General features: G+C 42.0%; 1 long non-coding RNA gene across 5 annotated transcripts in view; it reads right to left on the minus strand.

The window, feature by feature from the left end:
• LOC103349250 (uncharacterized) overlaps positions 1 to 7,420 on the minus strand; it is a 603,064-nt gene that overhangs the window by 125,619 nt on the left and 470,025 nt on the right. The gene's annotated exons all lie outside the window — the stretch shown is intronic.

Genomic DNA, 7,420 nt, shown 5'->3' on the forward strand with positions numbered 1-7,420 from the left:
AAAAATGGCAAAGTCAGGAAACAGAATTTCCTCTTTTTTTGTATGGGTACAGAATGGTAGCTGAATATATGGTAATTATCTTGAATTTTTATAGCCTTCCTACCTGCCTACCTAGAAGAGGACCAGGAAAGCCTTCAATACAGCCCTCATATGAAGTTGAGGGAGGGCATAGTGATCCCACGTTACCTGATTTCACATGAAAGTATCATCAGTAGTGACACCCAGAGGTGGTTAAAGAGAAATCTAAATCTTTTATAAATCAGAGGATAGCTCATGGAGATGTGCTTTTTCAAATTTGCTCTCCCAGTCTCTCTATTTTTTTTTAAAGATTTTATTTATTTATTTGAGGGGTAGAGTTAAAGACAGTGAAGGAGAGGGACACAGAGAGAAAAGTCTTCCTTCCATTGGTTCACTCCCCAAATGGCTGCAATGGCCAGAGCTGTGTCGATCGGAAGCCAGGAGCCAGGAGCCAAGAGCTTCTTCCTGTCTCCCAGGTGGGTGTAGGGGCCCAAGCACTTGGACCATCTTCTGCTGCTTTCCCAGGCCATAGTAGAGAGCTGGATGGGAAGAGGAGCAGCCAGAACTAGAACCGGTGCCCATATGGGATGCTGGTGCCACAGGCAGAGTAACCTACTGTGCCACAGCGCCAGCCCCTCTCCCAGTCTCTCTTTATACCTACTTGTAGCTGTGCTCCACCTCTCTCTCCTTCCTGTCTCTAGATTTTCCTGAACTCAACCAGGAATTCTCCCTGCCCGAATCGTTTTCTTTCCGTTTCCCTTTTCTGCTCACCTCTTCATTCTTGTGTCTTTCTGTTTTGCCTCTCGTATTTCTTTCAGTGCTCTTGCTGAGCCATTTTTAGACAAAACCAAAGGCCAGGTTACTACTATGTTAGGAAGGGGCACTTCTAAAAGGATGGGTGGGCTGCAGGAGGTGGAAATACATACGCATGTGTGCTGTCCACACTTGACTGTGCACACAAACCACCAGGGAAGGCTTGTTAAAAATCTGTCCTGACTTAACAGATCTGGGGTTGGGTGTCTCAGATTCTACATTCCTAATAAGCTCCCAGGAGAGTCTGTAGGTGCTGATGACTGGACCACACTTTGAAGAGCAAGGACTTACGAACAGTGAAGCCAGAGACCAAGAGAGAGAAGGCCTGGATGAAAGGACCTTGACCGTGAACTCCATGAAGGTGGTGACAAAGTCTGCCTTATTAGCCACTGTAGCACGTGGCCTTCTAAGCAGCCCACTCTATTCCATAACTTTTTCCCCTTTGGTTGATGATCTTGAATATACTTCAGGCTCTGAGTACATCTGTGCTCCTTTCTTTCCACTCCTGTCTTCCTTCACCATCTGCACTGCCTGCGTGGTGCCACGTTTGTTGCAGACATCCTTCCGGCGACTGATTTACACCGAATTCGGAGGCACTGAGTACCTTTGTCTGACCCTTGCAGTCTTCAGAGATTCATTCTTCACTCCCAAGTACACTCACACCCTGAGCTTGGCCATAGCTCACTTCTGACAGGCCAGTTTGAATCTTAATCACGGCTCCCAAAGTTTTAGTTAACGTAGCTTTGTCCGTGAACTTAATCAGCAAGCTCTCCACTCCATCATTTCAGGCATTGATCAAACAACAGCTACTAAATCATAGGGAGCCCTGGCTGATCCCTGGAAATGATGCCCATTCTTGATGCTGAGCCATTGATGGAAACCCTTTTGTGTGCCTTTAACCAGTTATTTACCAGTTTTGCTCAAACTGGATTATCTCAGAATAACTCACTTCTTTCCTTTCACAACAGATGTGAGGTTTTACATTCCATTTTAATAATGCATAAAAATTGGAGTTATGTAATATAAAAGGTGGAATTTGTCTGCATTTTCCCCCCAAATCTCACTCCCTTCCCCAAAAGCACTCGTTGCATTTTTAAATTTTTCATTCTGGAGCTTTTAATTTGTGTTTTACATCTTTATACATTGTGTCAGACACATTTCCTGCTAACTGGATATCCAGGTTCTCTTCCTAATCCCAGTTTGCTCGCAGCTCAGAGGGTGGAGGAGACTAGCTTAAGTCCACATACTGTAAACTGAAGTCAAGTGTTGTGTCATTGTTGGGGTGGTGTATAAAATAGTAAGAATGAGTTTTTACCGTTCACTCAAAGAATCTTATTAAGAATGAAATTTCTTCCCTTGTTGCCAAGACCAAGGAGGCTTCCTGTTCCGCATGGTACAGACAGAAAATGATAAAGCTTGCGTCAGCATGGATCACTGACACTTGTAGAGACCAGAGCTCCTCTCTCATCGTGCGTTCACAGATCCAGTATCTGTGTCTAGGTCTGTGACTACACACAGCAAACATATCTACATGTGCGTGGTTTCTAGGATTTCAGCATCAGTTACCACAACAAAACAGATGACTCCACAGCATGTACATCTGTAATTACAGTAGCCCCTCTGGATTCATGGGTGAATTAGTTCCAGGACCCCCACAAATACCAAAATTTCCAGGTGCTCACATCTGTTTTATAAAAAGGCATTATATTTGTGTACAACCAACACACATCTTTCCTTTAACTTCAAATCATTTCTGCATTACTTAAAATGCCTAATATACTAAAAACACTGTGGAATTTGTATTGTTTTAAATTTTTTCATTTTTTAAATTAAATTTTATATTTCAAATATCTCTCCACATCTATGCTTGATTTAATAATAATATTAAATTCTTGGATACAGAGGGACAAGTATATGATTTTTTTTGACAGAGTTATAGACAGAGAGAGAGACACACACACAGAGAGAGAAAGGTCTTCCTTGCGTTGGTTCACTCCCCAAATGGCTGCTACGGCTGGCGCTGTGCCAATCTGAAGCCAGGAGCCAGGTGCTTCTTCCTGTCTCCCATGCGGGTGCAGGGCCCAAGCACTGGGCCGTCCTCCACTGCACTCCTGGGCCACAGCAGAGAGCTGGACTGGAAGAGGAGCAGCTGGGACTAAAACCCGGCACCCATATGGGATGCAGGCACTGCAGGAGGAGTATTAACCAAGTGAGCCACGGCGCCGGCCAGTATATGATTTTTTAAAAATTAATTCTGTAGGCTCATATTGTATATGTCGATCTGCAGCCTGTTTTTCTTTTTTTCACATAGCTACCCTATAGTTAGTTTTAAACCCTTGAATGAGACTTTGATGTGTTAATCACCATCCATGTAGCGTGGAGTGTGAAAAAATTTATGCATGAGGTTAATATTGATTACATATATGACTGCAAATGTGCATAAGTAAAATTTGTCATTTAGTCATTTGTAAATGAATTTATAAAAATTGTACATAATTTTACATGTAAAAAAGTATGATATAACAGATTCTGAGAGACTGGAATTGCATTGTTATGAAGAAAAAGTATTGAAAGACATTTTCTCAAGACTAAAAATAATTAAGAATGCAGTAAATAATGAGCCAAAGAGGGGAAAAAAACTTGTGTTTTTGAAAATGGTATAGAAAAGCAGCAACTTGTATGTAGATGGTGAAATATAGGGTACTTAATACTTTAAGAAGTAGGGGAAACTACATAATGCCTGAAGAAAATATACATATAAAAGCTACAAATTGGTTGGAAGGTAAAGCTCATGTTGATATTCAAATGATGACAAAGCAATGCTTTCAATGTTTTTACGTTTTACAAAAAATTTTAGAAGGAGACAGAGCTCCCATCTGCTGGTCCACTCCCTCACATGTCCACAGTAGCGTAGGCTTTGCAGGACTGAAGCTATCCAGGCCTCCTATATGGATGGCGGGAGCCCAATCACTTGAGCTATCATGTCTGTCTCCCAGAGTGTGCATTAGCAGGAAACTGGAGTCAGAAGCCATAGCCAGGTGTCAACCCGGGTACTCTGATATGGGAGGCCGGCTTGGCACAAGCCCATTCTCAACATTTTTAATGGAAAGTTTAAGTGGTTGGAAATCAATAAGTGTAGGGATTTTATTGTCAGAAGAAGTTCACAGTTATCAGAAAGCTACACTAAGATTTTGTTTATAGTTCTGATCCATATGAATTTGGAGAAAACTTTATGAAATTTTGCATATTTGTTTCTTTCTTTTTTCATTTTTAAAGCATCTCCACTTAGCAGCTCTCCTGATGAGTGGTTAGAACTCAATGTAGGCCGGCGCTGCTGCTCACTAGGCTAAACCTCAGCCTGCGGCGCCGGCACACCAGGTTCTAGTCCCTGTTGGGGCACTGGAGTCTGTCCCGGCTGCCCCTCTTCCAGGCCAGCTCTCTGCTGTGGCCCGGGAGTGCAGTGGAGAATGGCCCAAGTGCTTGGGCCCTGCCCCCGCATGGGAGACCAGGAGGAAGCACCTGGCTCCTGGCTTCAGATGGGCACAGTGCACTGGCCGTAGCAGCCATTTTGGGGGTGAACCAATGGAAAGGAAGACCTTTCTCTCTGTCTCTCTCTCACTGTCTAACTCTGCTTGTCCAAAAAAAAAAAAAAAAAAAAAAAAAAAAAGAACTCAATGTAAAATGAGATTAGCTCAGATTCTCAATTCTCTGTGGGTGTCAGCTGCCTTTTGGTTGTTCAGCATCATTTGCCTTTTCTCATACTTCATTGGTTTCCTTCCAGGGCCCCCCATTTTACATTGCCTTATCACAGTACCTTTCACAGAGGCCACATCTTTTGCACTCTTGATAGGACAGAAAATCAAGTAGTACATCCTTCTCATGCTGGAGCTAAAGGAGAGCCTTTTGTTTCCTAGTCTTCTGTGCAGAGAAGTGAAAGGGAAAGTGGAGGCAATGATGAATCAGACTTGTGAAGACGAATCCTTACTGTGCTGTGTGCACCAGTGTGCAGATGGATGGAGGCCTGCATCTCCTCTTGTTTTTGTGTTTCCTTTCCAGTCTTTTCATTTTCTTTTTTCCTTTCTGTTCATCTTGCTCTTCAGAAGGGTCTTCCTCACTTTCTTTTCCTGTTGGTCTTTCCGTTTTCTTTCCAGCCTGTATGGTTTGGTTGCTGCCTCTTGGCAACCAGGGTATCTGTCTCATAATCTGCTATGCTTCTTCCCTTTTCTGACTAGTCATACAACAATGATTCTTTCTCCAGTAAAGTTTTCTATTCTTTGCAACCCCCCCCCCCCATCTCCTTACCCCTGCATAATGTTAAGAGAGGAAATTCCTTGGCTGTGTTTACCAAACTGGATGAAGTCTGTTTGGGGAGAAAAGAATTTCACATGATGCAATGAGTTTTGCTTTGTCTTGATGTTCTTATCATGAACTACCTTTTTTATCTGTGAAAGATCTATACTGTTCCCAAATTATGTCATCTGCCCAAAGATTTGCAACCATGCCTCCCTCCAATCTTCTGCACATAATGATTTTACTTGTCATTTCTGTGCATCTAATTTTCATTTTTTTTCCTTATTGCAATGGAATTCTAGCTAAAGTTGTTCTGTCCTCAAAAATGTGAATGGTTCTTTCAATTGTGGACACAAAGTCAGTAGCTTCAGGTTCTCTCTCAGCCCCTGTAACTATGGCCTCTACTCCTTCTCTCTTCTCCCTTCCCCATGTCCCCCTCCTCCTTTCCAGCACATCCTCTTCACATTTTATGGTAACAGAACTGTTGGGCACACAATACAGAAAAACACATTCTGTTAGACATTGTAAACCAGTGAGCTGGCCATCAGAAGACCAATATCTTTGGTATTATCCAGATGCTTATTATTTACAGAAGAGAAAAAGATGTGAGAAATTCTCATCTTGTGCACTCTGAAGAGACAATGAGGTTATACAAATGCATAGACTCAGGAAATACGATCAACGCCCTTGTGGTTTTGTGTGATTGGTTTTTGTGATGAATATGAAGCCACTAAGAAGGATCAGTTCATGTGGAGGGAGGAAACCTCAGGGTTATGTTAGATGACACTCTCTAAAGTCAGCATTGAGCAATTCCATGTGCGTTTCATCATGTATCTCACTATTAGCACTGCTCACAATGATATACTTTGGTTGTCTCAGAGGAAATAATGGGGCATATTATTATTTGATTCAAACAAATATAAAGAAAGAGGAATGTATGTACAACATCATTCTTAAACCAGAAAGAAGTCCAAAATGACCTGGCCCAACTCCTTTATTCTTCAACACAAGAAGCTAATTCCCAGATTCATGAAGAGGCCTGCTCATGTGACACTGCATTGCCAGGCAAAATCTGGTCCAGAATTATTGATTCTTGTCTTTAGGTACTTTTGTCACTTCTTTGAAATTCATGATGATATAGTGTTTTCTTACAGTAATTATTTTTTGTGAAGTTTTCTGCTTTCTTGGGTCCTTCTTATTTTTTTAAGTTTTATTGTTTATTTGAGAGGAAGGGAGAGACAGAGAATCGTCTAGTTTACTCACCCAATGCCTGTTACCGCCAGGGTAGAATGAGGAGCCAGGAACTCGACCAGATCTCCCATATGGTTGACAAAGGCCCAATTACTTGAGCTACCATCACTGTACCCCAGGGTCTGTATTGGCAGGAAGGTAGAGCCAGGAGCTGGAATCAGGAATCAAATCCAGACACTAACTGTGGATTGGGGCTGTTGCATTTGCTACACTAAAGATCTGCCGCCCTAAGTACTTTTTGATAGTTGTAATAAATTCAATGTACATTTATTCATTCATAGCTTTATAAAGTTTACAGTGTGCAGGGAGTTATGCTTGTGATTTTAATGGGTGTGGGAGTAATAGAGTTGTATTAGTTTTCTACTACTACTGTTATACATGAGAACAAATGCAGTGACTTAAAACAGCACAAACTTACCTTATAGTTCTGCAGGTTAGAAGTCTCATAACAAAGATTAAGAGTTTGGGTTCTAAAGCCTAGCTAATTTGTTTTGAATGATAGCTGTAGAAATTTGGATAGTTTACTTGACTGTCTGACTCCATTGCCTTCTCTGTAAAATATGAATACTGGGGTCTAGGGTTGTGGTGTAGTGCATAAAGCCACTGCCTCCAACACCGGCATCCCATATGGACACAGGTTCAACTTCCAGCAGCTCCACGTTCAAACTGGTTCCCTGCTAATGGTCTGGGAAAGCAGTGGAGGATGGCCCAAGTGCTTGGGCCCCTCCCACCCATGTGGGAAACCTGGAAGAAGCTCCTGGCTCCTGACTTTGGCCTGGCCCTGCCCTGGCCATTGTGGCCATTTGGGGAGTGAACCAGCAGATGGAAGATATGTCTCTCTCTTTCTTTCTCTGTAACTCTGACTTTCAAATAAATAAATAAATCTTTTTAAAAGTATGAATATTGGTGATTCTTCAGAAGGGAGTCTTATTATTATAGTAGCTATCACTGTTAATAATTGAGCAGTAGTATTCCTGTTTGGGAGCTTACTATCCAGTCAGGTAGAGTTGTTGCAGCATGAGTTATCTGAGTATTTGAATAGTTTCAA

The sequence above is a fragment of the Oryctolagus cuniculus genome, chromosome 10 (assembly GCF_051225735.1).
Source record: "Oryctolagus cuniculus isolate XC-2025 breed Fujian yellow rabbit chromosome 10, ASM5122573v1, whole genome shotgun sequence".
In the NCBI taxonomy this organism is placed as follows: Eukaryota; Metazoa; Chordata; class Mammalia; order Lagomorpha; family Leporidae; genus Oryctolagus; species Oryctolagus cuniculus.